The sequence below is a fragment of the Vicugna pacos genome, unplaced genomic scaffold, assembly GCF_048564905.1.
Source record: "Vicugna pacos unplaced genomic scaffold, VicPac4 scaffold_21, whole genome shotgun sequence".
Lineage (NCBI taxonomy): Eukaryota > Metazoa > Chordata > Mammalia > Artiodactyla > Camelidae > Vicugna > Vicugna pacos.
The window spans coordinates 21,060,166-21,075,928 of record NW_027328742.1 but is presented as its reverse complement, the minus strand read 5'-3'; the positions used below and the strand labels follow the sequence as shown (position 1 = coordinate 21,075,928).

The 15,763-nt window shown below is 41.8% G+C and overlaps 1 pseudogene; it reads right to left on the bottom strand.

The window, feature by feature from the left end:
- Positions 1-6,073: 6,073 nt before the first annotated feature.
- On the bottom strand, positions 6,074-7,081 carry LOC140694534 (olfactory receptor 5G9-like; annotated as a pseudogene).
- Between the last annotated feature and the right edge of the window lie 8,682 nt (positions 7,082-15,763).

Below are 15,763 nucleotides of genomic sequence, written 5' to 3'. Positions count from 1 at the left end.
CGAATCAGTAAGGCCTTGGTGCCTGGAAAGGGAGTCTTATCATCAAAGGAGTACCAGCATTGGCATCCCAGGACAGGAGGCATTTCATCTTTATGCTTAAAAACCAGGAGGTTTTTACTTCTGATCAGTGCACCCTTTTCTCTTATGGTTAACACAAATGTACAATGTATGTCTAACAGGCCACAAAGTAAGCTGCTCCAATTAGCATAAAGTTTAAGTTAAATCATGTATAAGCCAAAAAGACTTCTCCAAACCTCAGTATATGAAAATTTATGCCATCAGAATATAATCTATAAAAATATCGAATTATTGTGCTGTACATCTGAAACTAATGTAATACTGTAAGTCAACTATACTCAATAAAAAATAATTTGAAGAATATTCCTTCCTCATGACTTTCTCTTTTCAATTTCTAAGAAACCAAGAAAAATTTAGAAGACACGAGTAAAGAATATTGGCAAATCTTCTCTTTGTCACTCCTCAAAGTGCGATTAATTCTACCTCAAGTGGAAGGAAATATCTGTATCTCAACCACATCTTCCCTTTCCCTATGAGACAATGGTTTTCAAACTGTGACCTGGAACAGTATTTCCACCATGTGCATGTTACGAAGAGTTCTTCACAAGAGGCTCTACTTCCAAACAAGTTTGGGAAACACTAACTTCATCAAATATAAACAAGTTACTTAGTGTCAGATGTCTATGAACATTCTGTATGAGTCACCAAGGGGTGGGGCGGTGAAGCATGTAAGATGCAGTCTTCCTCAATTTATTTCATTATGATCTTTTTCTATGTCTATTAATTACTCACAGAGTTGGGGGGCATGCTACTTTGGGAAGATTCACTAGTCCATGTGGTATCTTCTGCTCCCTCCGTCCCAATCACACAAAAGGCCAAAGAATGAAGAAGACTGACATATGCTAGGCATTGATTATTGATTATTGATTATCAATGCCTATCACAGGCATGATACTGCCTGTGATTAAGGCACTGGCTACAGTGGAGACCTGCCTATGAATCAGGGTAGCCCCCACAGCTCACTGGTTTCCTTAGAGGACACAATCCGCATAACGGATCAGCAGTTACCAACCCACTTGGCAGGCTGGGTTTCATTAAAGTCTATTTGGAGTATGTGACAGTGTCACAAGGAGCCGTCTGTGCCCAAAGTAAGTCAGTCAATAGAACAGGAGCAGTAGTCATGCAGATGTGGGTCTCTAGGCTGCAATGTCTGGGGGCAGCACGAGGCAATACAAGATCAATACAAATCCACGCATTCAGTGATTGTTATGATCCAGACGATGTGTAAAGTGCTTAATAATGCACTGCCTTCTGTAGTGTTTCAGAGAATCTCATCCCAAATGTGGCTTTATCATGGTATGTTGATCTTTGTTTCAAAAGAGTCTTTTATTAAACATCTTATTCTGAAAAACTCCCATTATCCAGAAAGTAAATAAAATAAAATAAAAAATACTTCTCAGAAACAATACTATAGGATAGATATTGTCCTTGGTTTACATGCAGAAAAACCACTTAAAAGCACGCAGATAATTCATGAGGGTTCCCATATTCCTATTCTCATCCCCTCCTCCAAGATACAGCGGAGAAGGGGGTTTCCATGCCTCTCTGGGTCTCACTGCTTTCCCTGCAAGCTGAGAGCACTATAAATTGTGGGACACAAACAGTGCTTAAAACCCAGTGCAGAGAGAGAAAAATAGCTTATGATATCTCTTATATTTGGAATCTAAAAACAAAAGCCAAACTTGTTTACAAAATAGAAACAGACTCACAGACATAGAAAACAAATTCATGTTACCAAAGGGGAAGGGGTGGGGGTGGGGGATAAATTAAGAGTTCAAGATTTGCAGATACTAACTAATATATACAAAATAGATAAACAAGAATTTCATACTGCATAGCACCAGGAACCATATTCAATATCTTGTAGTAACTTACGGTGGAAAAAAATTTGAAAACGGATATATGTATGTTCCTAAATGGCTGAAGTACTGTGCTGTACACTAGAAATTGACCCAATATGGTAAACTGACTGTACTTCAATAAAAATTTAAAAAAAGAAACCCAGTGCAGAATTATAGGATAAATTAACTAAGCTATTATTTCTAACAGTTTCATTATTTATACAAAGCAAACAAAAAGATCTTTATTCTGAAAACATTACCACAGAAATACAAAAAAAACCTCTGAGATTATGTACATTTTCTCAGTCAATGGAAATCTCACAGTATTGAAAATTTGTAAGGTATTTGTAAAGTACTGGTAATGAAGCATCAGGTAATAATACAGAAACCAACTTTTTATTTTACATGAAGCAATGTTTAGGGACTGTCACAGGTGGGAAAAAAATGCTTTAGTCAATGTCACCATTGTAAAATAGCCTCTATTTATTGAGAATTTGTTATAACAAGGCACATAACTAGGTGCCTGCCATTTACTCTCTGATTTAAATTATAACAGGATGCTCAGATGCTGTCTCGGAGTTTTTAGCAGAGGCCCCTGAATCATGGACAAAATACTCCGTGGCCGAACTTGCTGAATTTTCACACAGAGCATGTGGACACCCCCTCCCTAAGGCCATGGGAACGTCTCACCCTGGAGCCTCCAGGGTTGGCAGATCAGATCATTCACCTCTGAGCTCTCTAACCCTAGGCAAGAGGAAGTTGTGGACAGGAGGTGAAGACAATTTAGGGAGGGTTTCTTTGGAGAGAATTGTCAATAGGCTACTCCTTTCCCTTTACAAGTCAAAGGACAGAGCCTGCTCTTGCAGACTTCGGAAGGACCAGAAGTGCCTGCAGTCCCTGTGAGTCAGAGATTGGCCTCATGGAAGAGGGAACATTTTGGGTTGTCTTAAAAAGGGACTGCCTCAAGTCAGCCTTCTGAAGGGGTGGGATAATCACAGCCCAGAGTCGGGGTCAGAAGCCAGAGATTTGCAGGGCTGTCCAGCCAGAGGAGGACCTGGCCTCACAGAGGACTGAAGGGCTGAACTCGGGGGTCACAGGTAGTTGGGGCGAGGGGCGCTCTGGCTCTGAGGAACCCACCAAAGCATCCTCCGAGAGAAAGAGCAAGTAACCGGGCATCTGTCATTAACGGATGCTGGCACCAGACTCCAACTTGGCCCGTCCACTTCTCCTGCCCTCTGGACCCTCTTCCTTCCACCCTGGCCTTTGATCGAGGACCAGCCACACACAGCAGTGAGTGTGGGAAAGGAGGCGCCACAATGACCCGAGAATTGGATTTGCCCCCTTTCACCACTCAGGCTCCAGAGCCCAGGATGAAGGAAGGGAGATGTTTCAATTTGGAAAAGGGTGTGTCATTGGACATTACAGGGGACTTGACGTTTTGATACTTGGAAAAGGAAATCATGTGTTTCTCCTGAGTGAAAGGAAAAGCTCTTGGACCTGTCTGTGATGTCAGGGAGCGGTAGGAAAGGCTGGAATAGCACAGCAGCATTTTGAAGGGGCAATAATGAAAGTGAGTAAGGCTGCCTCCTGCTTCTCTCCTGTGAACATCAGCTCCTTTACGAACCTGGTCACAAAGCTTCGGTGGCTTCGGCATTATTCTCCCTGGCTTGTCGGCTGGGTTAAAAGACAGCCCTAAACAACCAGGACCTACTGTCAAGCACATGGAACTAGATTCAACTCCTTTTAAGGACCTGTAATGGAAAAGAATCTGAAATGTATGTATGTGTGTGTGTGTGTGTGTGTGTATGTTTATGTATAACTGAATCGCTTCACTGTACACCTGAAACTAACACTGTAAATCGACTTCATTTCAATAAAAAATAAAATTAAAAAAAAAAACAACCCTAAAATCATAAAACTCAAGTGAGAGATCTAGGATTCTTAATCCAGGATTAGAACGTGGGTGACTTCTCCACAACTCCAGCTCTTCCCTGCTCCATACTGCCTCCACTCCCCTTCCCATTACCACATTGCAAACTCCTGGAAAGGAAGAAATATTGAGGAATCTGAAACACTATGCATTTACCCTATAACATCTTGGTTTGAAAATGTTGCTGTTTCCACTAAGTGGTTTTCGCCTGAGTTGTTTTTATGTATCTGGTAGTTTGGTTCCTTTTCCAACTTTGGAGAAGTTGCCATTTGTAGGAGCTTGTCCCATATGTGTCCCAGCAGAGCACACCTCTCTCATCACCAGGGCTCTGTGCCCTAGGGGTACCCCTCACGAGGGCTGTGAGGGTCTGTGGTGGGAGGACTGCGGGGGCAGCCTTGTAGGCTTGGGTGACCCCTAGTCCTGTTAGTTACCAAATCACTGGTTGGTGGAACATGGTCAGGAGGTGGTTGACTGTGGAATCCTTGGGGGCCCGGGGGCCTGTTCTGGATTACTGGTGGGTGGAGTCAGGGTCAAGGAGATCCCAGGGCTGTTGCCCACCCACTGGTAGTCCTGGGCTCATGGCAGCCTACTGGTGGGCAGAGCTGGGTCTTGGGGTCTGGTTGCAGGGCCCAGGGGTCCCAGAGCTGGTGTTGAATTCCTGGTGGGTGGGGTCAGTTCCTTACACAGTTGGCTGCAGGGGTCTGAGTGTCTTGAAGCTTGTGTTAGCCTTCTAGTGGGTGGGCCAGTGCCCAGCTGGTCCCTGGACAGGGTCTGGCCTACTAGTGTGTGGCCTGGGTCCACAGACTGTGAAGCTACAGTTTTCTCACAGCTGATGTCTGCCCACTGGTGTGTGAAGCTGGGTCCTAGGCTAGAGCAGGCTAACTGGTAAATGGGGCCAGCCCATCGAGTCCCAGGGCAGGGTCATTCACTTGAATAGATTTTATGAGGAGGCAGCAAGATATGTTTACAGTTTATGAAGAAATTCCACATGCCTTCTCTAGTTTAATCTTTACAGGGTCTTATGATAAGGTAGACATTATCAGTACTTCCATTTATCTTGTTATGGGCTTGAGGGGTACACCAAAAGGGTGGTGAACATTAGCACATCTTAGACCTGCTATCCTATAACCTCTGAGGACATTTCTATAGCATGACACTGTAATGTCATCTACAAATGCTGATGCATTTCCTCAGTGAAATGCTGTCTCTTTTTGGCCCCTTCATCCCAAAGTGAAAAGGCACAGTCAGACCAAGAGAGGTAAGATAGAAGGGGCACCCTTCCTGGGTCTCTAAGAGAATGGGGAGACCCTGGCAGGGTGACCACTCTCCCCGTTCAGTGGTGGTCCGTCACTGCACTCAGACCGGAAGGCTGCCCAGCACTCAACATGCACAGGAGTCAAAACCATCCAATTGAGCTGCAAGGATGCGGTTCCTCATGATGCTACAAATGTACTGACCTTACTAAGAACAGGCAGATCTAGACTGTGAGCCTACCTCCAGCCATGGCATTTCCCTGTACGTTCCTGACTGGGGAAGGACTTCATTGTCAGGGTTCAGAAGGTGCTGTCCTATGTACAACCAAGCCCCAAACCAGAGATGCTTAGTTAATCCTCTAAACTTCTACCAGAAAATTGAATCCTGAGAAAATACAGTCTTACCCCAATCGGTCAGAAGCTCTTTCAGGTATGAAATATATCAGAGATAAACACTAGGGCCTTTATTACTGTAAACAGGGCCCATCTGTCGGAGTTGAACACAGGCCCATCTTCAGTTCCTGACACACACATAGTCCTTAGCTCAAGGCCGTCCCCCAGAGTGGTGTGTACAGCCAAGAGCTTCATTCCACTTATGAGGTTAAACATAAAACCCCACACCATATTTTTGTACAGATGCCTATTGAAGGGAGCTAGATGTGCATGTAAAACCCAGCACAAAAAATTTTAAATTCCCATTTTTGGGAATTGGAACATTTGCCAAGGAGTCAGCAGAAAAAGAAAATGTATTAGTGGGATGATTTAAACAATTAGTAACTGATATTAAATAATAACATTGTTTCAAAAATAATTGGACTGTGAGGTGTCTGAGAGAAACAAAATTAAGTGGGTGTGGGTTTGAACGGTAATAGAAGATCACATGCACGGTTTAATGAATCCACATCGAGAGACCAGATGAATGAATAAGTGGCTGGATGAATGGGTAAAGGGGTGCCACCAAGCCCCCACTCTCAGGTGGCCTGGAATCTTAGGAATCTACACAATTGGCCTGTGCTCTTTGATTCCTCCCCCAGTGTCCTTTGGAGATAAGAATCTAGGCCCTACAGAACTTCCTCTTTGTGACCATCCTGTGGATGGCACCTTTGACCTCCTTATTTCTCAAACTGTAGAAGAGTGGCTTCAACATGGGGATGACTGCAGTGTAAAACACCAACACCACTTCATTGAGATCCAGGGAGAAACTTGCACTAGGCCACACACAAATGAAGAAGTGAGTACCATACAGGATGGAGACGGCCATCAGGTGAGACGGCAGTTGGAAAAGGCTTTGTGCCTCCCCTCGGCAGAGAGGAGCTTCAGGATGACATAGGAGACCAGGATGGTCAGGCTGCTGAAGACTCCCACAGCTCCCGCCACCACAAAGACGACTAACTTGTTGAGCCTGGTGTCAGTGCACATGAGGGAAAGCAGGGGGGACATATCACAGAAGAAATGATTGATGACATTGAGGCCACAAAAAGGGAGGTGAAATGCATTTGTTGTGTGCATCATAGTGTTCACGAACCCGATGGCATAGGCACCAGCCACCAGCTGGATAAAGAGTCTCCGGGACATGGCAACAGAGTACAATAATGGGTTGCAGATGGCGACATAGTGCTTGTAGGCCATGGACGCCAGGAGAAAACACTCTGCCGCCACAAAGAACCCAAAGAACCACTGCTGCAAAGCACAGCCCAGGAAGGAGATGGCTTTCGTCTTCGCAGAGAAGTCGGCGAGCATCTTGGGGCTCACGGCTGAGGAGAAGCACATGTCCGCAAAGGACAGGTGGCTGAGGAAAAAGTACATGAGTGTGTGAAGGCGGGCATCGATCTGCAGCAGAGCAACCGTCCCCAAGTTTCCGGTTAGGTTGATGACGTAGAAACTCAGAAAGAGCAGGAAGAGAAGCACCTGCAGTTGGGGTTGTAATTCAAACCTCTGAAAACGAACTCAGTGACCCGCGTGTAGTTTTCACTGGCCATGACCGATGCTGGTTTCCACCACGGAGAGCAGAGGCATCACAACAGACTGGGTGAGCGTATCTTCAAAAGGAGGACACAGGAGAGCATTGGAGAGGATATGACTTAGCTACACACTATGGCCAAGGAAATACAGGCAAGATAGAAGCCAGCGCAAAAGATCAGACCTGAAGCTACAATATTTTAAGACTCTTATAAAACCCTGTCAACGTATGGATGAGAAAGTGTCAGCCTAGAAGCTCGAGTCCCTGTAACTAACTGATAGCAGAGATAGTTCCAGAATAAACACCCAGTGTCTGCAGCTTCATTGAGTTCACCAGGCGGTCACACACCTGGTGAAGGGATGCAGGAGAGTGGAAATGAGGCAAGCTGGAGAAGAAGGAGCAGCCACTCCATTTCAGGCTGAATGCTGTGTGCTTGGTGATGATACAACCCAAGGCTAAGTGTATGTTCTCCACTGGCCCTGGAATCTACCTGTCTGACCCTGGGAACCCTGACTTTTCTTCATCTGTGGGGCAGGATTAATAATAGTAACAACTATGTTGTAAATTGTTGTGAGGATTAAATGAGATAATGCATGCAAAGCATGTAGCAGCATCTTATTAAGAACCAAAATAAGTGCAGAATAATTGCTCGTATTTTTGCCTTATGTAGTCCCTTTAATAATCCTGAAAACTAAATATCATTGTTTCACCTTATTTTTTAACGCTATCTTTGATTTTTAATTTTATTATTTTTTTATTTATTTTACTTTGAGGGGGGGAGGAAATTAAGCTTAGTAAGTAATTAATTTCTTTATTTTTTATTTATTTCTTTAATGGAGGTACTGAGGATTGAGCCCAGGACCTCGTGCATGCTAAGCACTCACTCTACCACTGAGCTTTACCCTCCCCCCCTTATTTCACTTTGCAAAAGAGGAAGACTGAAGATCAAGGCATGCTCATAATGCTAGCAAATGGCAGAAAAGGGCTTAGAACATGTATTGGTCAAAACAGACTGTGCCCTTTCCTTTTTCACACTGTGGAAATGTTTCCTGTGTCTTCACAGATCCTGTCATCTCAAAGAGGTTCAAAATTCATTGCAGTATAAGTACAGGCAATGCATTTTTGGCTTCCTCTTCCTGGTGTTAGGTTCTAGCCACTGGTCATTGGTAGGAAGGCCACTGGATAATAGAGTGTCAAGCTTAACATCCCCTTTATGGAAACAGTACAGGGAAGAAGCCGGGAAAAGAGCCTATCTTATGCCACCTCTATATCATCCATATGTCCTTTTCCACCCACTATACGGGTAACCTTGGTTACATCAGCTGATCTCTTTGAACCTGAGTTGCTGCATTCATTCAGTGTGGCTAAACCCTTGATCTCCCAGAATTCTCATCCACTTAGAATGAGAGGGTTGATGAGTGCTCAGAAAACTTCTTACACTTTACTTTTAACTTTTCTTTTTACTAGCCCATGAACATTGGAATTCAACAGCAGTCTTATGCTAGACAGTTCCCGTCACTTCTCTAACTTGAAATTGATCATTTGACTTTAGCAAGGCCTCCTCTGAGGGCAACTACTACAGCTAATATGCCATCCTTCACTTCAGGGGAATTAAAGAAAAAGATGGATTAGCCAGTTACACTGTCCACCCGTCACACGCACCTCTTGCTCAAGTCTCTTCAAGAGTCTGACAGCTCCTCCAGGATCAGCCACTATTGTCAGTGCTACTTCTCAGTCTTCCACTTGACAACTGCCCAGAGGTCCTCAATGCTTCCTTGTCAGCCTTGGTTCCTAAGCCTGCCCAAGCCTTCCATGTGCATTTTAATGTCTCAGTTTTTCCTTTGTCGCTTGGTGCTTAGGATAGAATGTAGTGCTCCTTATGGGGTGGGGGACACAATCAGACCTCAGGTCTGGAGCCCAAGGATAATATCAGCACAGCCCATGACAGCCTTGTCGGAGCAAGGATATCACCCGGTGGTTTAGACCGGGCTGTGAGCTGAATTCTGTGCTGCCTTACCCCCGGACCTGCTGCTGCAGCATCCCAGTCCCATTTCATACTTACTGATTATACTTTGACCCAGTTGCAGAACCTAAACATGTTTCCCCATGTCATCCCTCCTGAGACCTTCCTCAGTCATCAAACAATGGTGAGGATCATGCTGATCTTGGCCAGGAACCACATATATCACTTATTTCAGTCCCACTTTCTTTTATGTTATCCTAGCTTGCTAAAAGTCAGGCAGAAAGAACAGATAATGATGCAGAAAGTCACAACTTATGCTGTAAAGGGCTCCCTCTTCTTTAAAGATGGCACGAAGAACTAAAGCAAAAGCGAGCCAGTTTCCCAGGTTTCATCTTCCCTTAACGTGGCTACCTCCACACACACAAAAACGCGTCAGAATTTTCAATAGTCATTTAATTTTATTCTGTATTTTCTTCCAAAAAGAAAACATGGAAGACTCCACTGTAACACATATTCAGCATCTTCATCAATTAGCTAAAAGCCCCCTGAACTAGTTGCATCATTTTGTCTTTCTTGTTGCTATGGAAGATGCTCGCTCCCCAAAGTGTACTATATCCTGGGGATGAGCTGCTAAGGGAAAGCCCAATTAAAGTTTTGCTTCATAGCATAAGGAAGTCCCACGAGATCTATTTTCTGGTGATTTTATGTTTGTTTCTGCCTGGATATAGGCTCTCCATTTTCTCTAGTTCCAAGCTAAGCAAGGAGACTCTGTGGAATCCTTTGTAAATGAAAGCAGCAGAGACGGTGGTGCCACTAGAGGACATAGCTTTCCACGTCCTTCTTTCTTGTGCATTAATGGTTTGGGAACAAGGGCAAAGAATGTGGAAAATGGACTTTCCTCAAACACAGCATTCACCACATATTGCCAAAGAAGTTCAACTTCCTGAGACTTTGCCCAAACCACAAAAAGAGTTTTAGATGCATCAGGTAGTCTGTCAATTTCATTTGCTTAAAAAAATTTCACCTGAAGCTCACTGCTCTGTTTCCACATCCAGTGCATCGTAATCATCTTGGGATGTCCTTTAAACATAATTCTTCATGTGTGCATCATGGGTGAAAACATGCATAGAAGTGATGGGTGTGTCTGTGCCTGAGCAAGAGGAATGCGTGCTGTCAGTCAGCCTGAGCGCTCAGAGAAGATAAGCCATCAGTAATCGATCATGAAAAACACCCCTAAGCCAGGACATAAAAACAGGAAACACAAAGGAGTGGCGCCATTTTTTTCCTCTCTTGCATTGGCCCACTCCCAATTCTCGGGGTGTATCACGCTCTTTATCTCCTGTAAGAAATTCATTATTTGGGGGGAGTGAATAAGAACCAAGGTAAATTTTATTCCTCTACTTTCACTAACAGAAGGACCAGGCAAGGATTAAGTTAAATTCCAGGGCTCACAGCTGGAAATTCAGATGTTTCAGATCATTTAGACTGATTAACCACATTGGCAGAAATGACACTTGGCAGCAGACAATAGGGGAGTCATCTGTGGCAGGAAATCTGTTTAGTGAAGACATTGGAGCATTAATAATGCTTAGTCTTTTATTATCTTAATACTGACCACTGCTTCTCAAAATGTTTATCTATATTTATAGTGGTGCCACCCAGACAAAAATGTAAGTATTTTTTTCTTGTACCATAGTAGAGAATTACAGCGGACACCCAGGGATTTATGGAAATTCAGTTTAAGAAATAAGAACTTAACCAATAAAGTGCTATGAAAAGTATTACTCAAATGGGAATTGTCAGAGTGAGGAATGTCAGGGAAAAGAAACCACAGATTGAATGAAGTGACTCCCATTGACAATTTATATAGAAAATTTCCATTGACAAATTACCAGATTTTTATAAGGAATTTTTCAAATTTACATTTCATTGAAAAAATAGATTATTGATGTACATAAAACATTTCATTAGTAAATATACCGAGAAAAATTCCAAAAGTGGTAAGTGGGGCATAAAGGTCCAGGCATACTGACCTACTAAGTAAAAGACACTGTAGAACAGTAAGAGTTAGAACTGGGTGATACTGGGACCTAAGCGAAAGACTGAATAAAACAGGTAGCAGTAAGATGTCATACATATGACAAGGGAGACAGTGGATGAAGGGGCTTGAGAACAAAGCAGGATTTATCTGATGTCTGTGTCTGCCATTTCCTGTGAGGCTTTAGGAAGTCACTGCCCTTTTAGGACCCTCAGTTTTCCTTGTCTCTTGAATGAGGACAATTCCTACCTTACAGAGTTATCTTAAAATCATCTTTCCAGGACTTACACCACCACTTGCTACTTCAGAATTTTACCTCACCTCTTCTTAAAGAGTGTTTTAATAGCTCAACTGACAGTAGCATTTTACAATTACCATTATTATTAATATTCAAGTATTATTTCATGAAGAAAAAAGTGATTACTCTTTAGGTATTTTAAAATTCCTGAGTAATTAGATTAAAATACAAGTATGCAAAACCATAAAACATAAAAATAAATATTTGCCAAACACTCCAATCTATGGTCAACATGTATTTAAAGATGAAAATAGTAATAAAAAATTTTAAAAATACATAATTTTATTTATTAACATTGCCTTGGATAGACTAGAAAATATTTGTAGCTAACGTTAGAAAGTCTGTTATTATCATTACGGTGATGTAAGGAATTATAAGAATGTTGATGGAGTAAAAATCTCTGAACCATGTGTTTCCATGTGTGCCATAATTCTGTTATGTATAATAAGAAAAACATTTTCCTACTTTTTTATGCTTTAGTTTCACAAAATAAGAAAATGAAAATCAGAATGTTAGAAGAGATGAAGGATTTTAAATTTTTTTGCACCATGAACTTTAAAGAGTCTGTAAGACATTTCTTTTCCTGTAGAGAGGTCCAAACACACAAAACTTGTATACAGTTTCACAGCCCTTCAAAATCAGCTCTTAGACTTTCAAAAGCTTTTTTCCAAGCCTGCTATGTTCACAACTCTTTTGATTACAAAATGAAACGTTAGTGGACGATTTCAGTGTGATTGACGCGCTGATGCTGCCACCTAGTGGCAGAGTTTAACAACATCTTAAAAAGGAATGACGTCAGTCATTGCACAAGAGACGGTGCATACTCTTTATTTGAACAAGTGTATACTCACAGAGACCGTGCTAATAGGAGATGAATAAAGAGCAGAAGGGGGACAGCTAATTAAGAATGTGAAATAGTGCATCTCATGGTGGTGAAAGTATAACAAACTTTAACAAACTTTGACCCTCATGTTCAAAAATAATACGAAATATTTAAAACTAGGTTTTTAAGAATTTAGAGAATAAGGCCATTTTGAGGGGACCTTTATTAACATGAAATTGGAGCAGGACTAATACCAGCCTTAAAAGTTAATGATGTTTTTCATTAAACAGTCTACAAACAATAAATGCTGGAAAGGGTGTGGAGAAGAGGGAACCCTCCTACACTGTTGGTGGGAATGTAAATTGGTGTAAGCATTATGGAAAACAGTATGGAAGTTCCTGAAAAAAATAAAAATAGACTTACTATATGATCCAGCAATCCCACTCCTGGGCATATACCCAGAGAAAACTAGTTCTGAAAGACACATTCCTCCCAACGTTCACAGCTATTTACAACAGCCAAGATATGGAAACAATCTAGATGTTCATCGACAGATGACTGGATAAAGATGTGTGTATCTACAATGTAGTATTACTCAGCCATAAAAAGCAATGAAATAACACATTTGCAGCACCATGAATGGCCTTAGCAATCATCATTCTAAGTGAAGGGAGTCAGACAGAGAAAGACAAATGTCATATGATGTCGCTTACATTTGGAAGCTTAAAAAAAGATACAAATTTTATTTACAAACCAAAAATAGGCACACAAACATAGAAAACAAACTGTGGTCACTGGGGAGGAAAAGCAGGGGGAGGGATAGATTAGGAGTTTGGGAATAACATATACACATTACTATATATGAAATAGATAAACAACAAGAACCTACTGTCTATATAGCACAGGGAAGCATATTCAATTTCTTGTAATGAGCATAATAGAATAGAAACTGAATATATATATATATATATGTATGTGTGTGTGTGTATGTGTGTGTGTGTATGTATAACTGAATTGCTTTGCTGTATACCTGAAACTAACATTGTAAATTGGCTACACTTTAATAAAAAGAATTAAAAAATTATGATGTTTTATCACATTCCCTCCAAAATGACCTCAGATTGATTTAACAAACTTCCAGTGAATAACGTCTTCAGTGTCACATATTGTCTTAGACCCCGATGATAAAGAAGTAGTGTTTACCCAGGACATGTGATAAGAGAGGATTCTTCTCTTTCTAGGCTACAAAAATTTTATCAAATTAATCAGGAGCAGATTGTATCCAATGCCTTCCTAAAATTTATAAATATGATCATATGGAATTTTTATTAACCTAAAAAATATCAAGAGGAAGAATAGAAATATCAGTCACAATCTCTTGGGCACTTATCTATAAAGTCTTACCTAATTTTATATTGATACAGTGCCCTACATAATGTTATCCCCATCTCACAGATGACTACATGAAATTTTTTGTTTGAAGTATCTGTAATGTTAGATATTGATTCTTACTTTGAATTTTGCAATACTGCATAACCTAAACATAATTGTGACATTCTCATTTAAATTCACTCTCCTTCTCTCTCCCTCTCTCTCTCTCTCACACACACAAACACTCTCTCTCTCACACACACACCACTAAGCATATTAAAAATAAATGTTTTTTTTTTCATTTTCTTTCTCATGTTGGTAGGGGATAGGAAAGTGTGAAAATGGTCTCTTTCTTGTTCCAGAACATCTTCTTTAAACCTTTCTCTCTCTTTCCTCAAAGTTCCATTTCAAATATGTTTATCTGCCTGACCAGATCTCCTATTTCCCTTCTTTGGCAGCAGAACCACTCTTTATCATAGAAAACTTGTCCATCCCATACCTGGTGAGGCTGTCAATCATGAGACCCCGCCTTCCCCAAACCACAGAGGTAAGCACTTGGTCCAGCAGGGGAAGTCAGTCAGGGAACCCCAACACTCTGGACACAGCCACCAGGTCAGTAAGCAAGAACTGAGCCAAACTCATAGCATTGGTTTCTCTTGAAGGATGTCAAAATGTTTCTACTCATTTTCTCCCCTATCTTTTGAATTTCATTATCTTTTAATGCACTAAACTTAACAATCACGCCAAAAGCCAACCAAAGTGCAGTGTGGATGCTCCGATCCCACCCTCTGTCTCCATTTGTGTCCGTTTGAGTTAGGATTTCCTATTCCTATGACAGAAAACTCAAAATAAAAATAACTGTTCAAAAATATTTAAAGGGATTTATTTTCTCTGTCATAAAATATATCTAGGGGTAGCCAACATAGGGCTGATATGGCTGATATACAATATCAGGAACACCAAAGTTTCTTCATGGTCCAAGATGACTGCTTAAGGTCCAACCATTAAAGCTGCTTTCCGGGTCACACAGTATAGCTTGTCCTAGTGGAGTCTCCAGACATTGTGAGATGAATAAAATCTAAGACTCTATGACCCACATTGGTGCTCTCATCACTTCAGCTCCCCAGGGCTGTGAGAGTCAAGCATTATGGGAGGAGGATGCTGGACTGTGACTTGGATCAATTATGGAGCTGAGACTCAGACTGGCCACTGGATAACCATAAATGAATTCCCTAGCATTACCATTATGTAACTGTCCTTCTCCCAGATTACTTCAGAGGTGTCCAGCATCACTCACTCATCCCAGGGGTGTGTGGGGCTACAAAGCTCCCTGTGGGCCCCAGGCTCAACCAGAGCTACCTGGATCCCAAAAACTCAGGTGCAGTAGAATTTGGGTCTTTTATTTTTAATGTTGCATATTTTTCTTAGTCCAAAATCATGGATAAAAGAGATCAGAATTGTGAGTGTATCTTATAGCATCAAAGTTAGATACTATAAATTCAACTGCCAGAAAAGAAGTATTCACTGGGTGTTGAGGCAGGCAGAAAGGAGGAAGTGCTCTAGAACCTTTCTTGGGTGCAGAGATCCAATAACGAGTTTTGAGGGCATGTCTGGGGTTCAAAGTCAGGATGGAGTGCAGTCTCCTGGAAGCAGAATTTGACTTGCTCAGCATGGGGTTTGAACTTTGACTCTTTCCCTGGGAAAGGAGGGAACAAGCTGGCACCCAGATGACAAAAACAAATTGTGACAGGCAGCCACGCCTCTGCCCAGCTACTGAGAATCACTGCTAAGTGGCCTAGAAGCACAGGAACATTCCCAATCCATTTCATTTGCATAGTCCTTCTTTTTTTTCCATTTCCTGGATATGAACTTAGATCGTAGCAAAAAAAAAAAATCTTCTTTATAGTTACTCCTTTTGGTGATAAGACTTCCATGTTAGAGACCTCACTCTTTTAGAGAAAGCCAGGAAAACGGGAAAGACTAAGTCATAGATAGAGAAGTGATTCCCATGCAGCATAGAGATAATTTATGATAAAAGCAAGAGTGGAGGGCTGCGCCCTCCAGCAGCTCAGTGGAGTCTCACAATGGCAGCAAAGAAGCAGAGACTATCCAGATGGTTAAACCACTGATGTGTGCGATCACTCCAGGACAATCAAAGAGCAGCAATCTGGATGATGTGAACCCTAGATGAAGGGTTCACTTTACTAC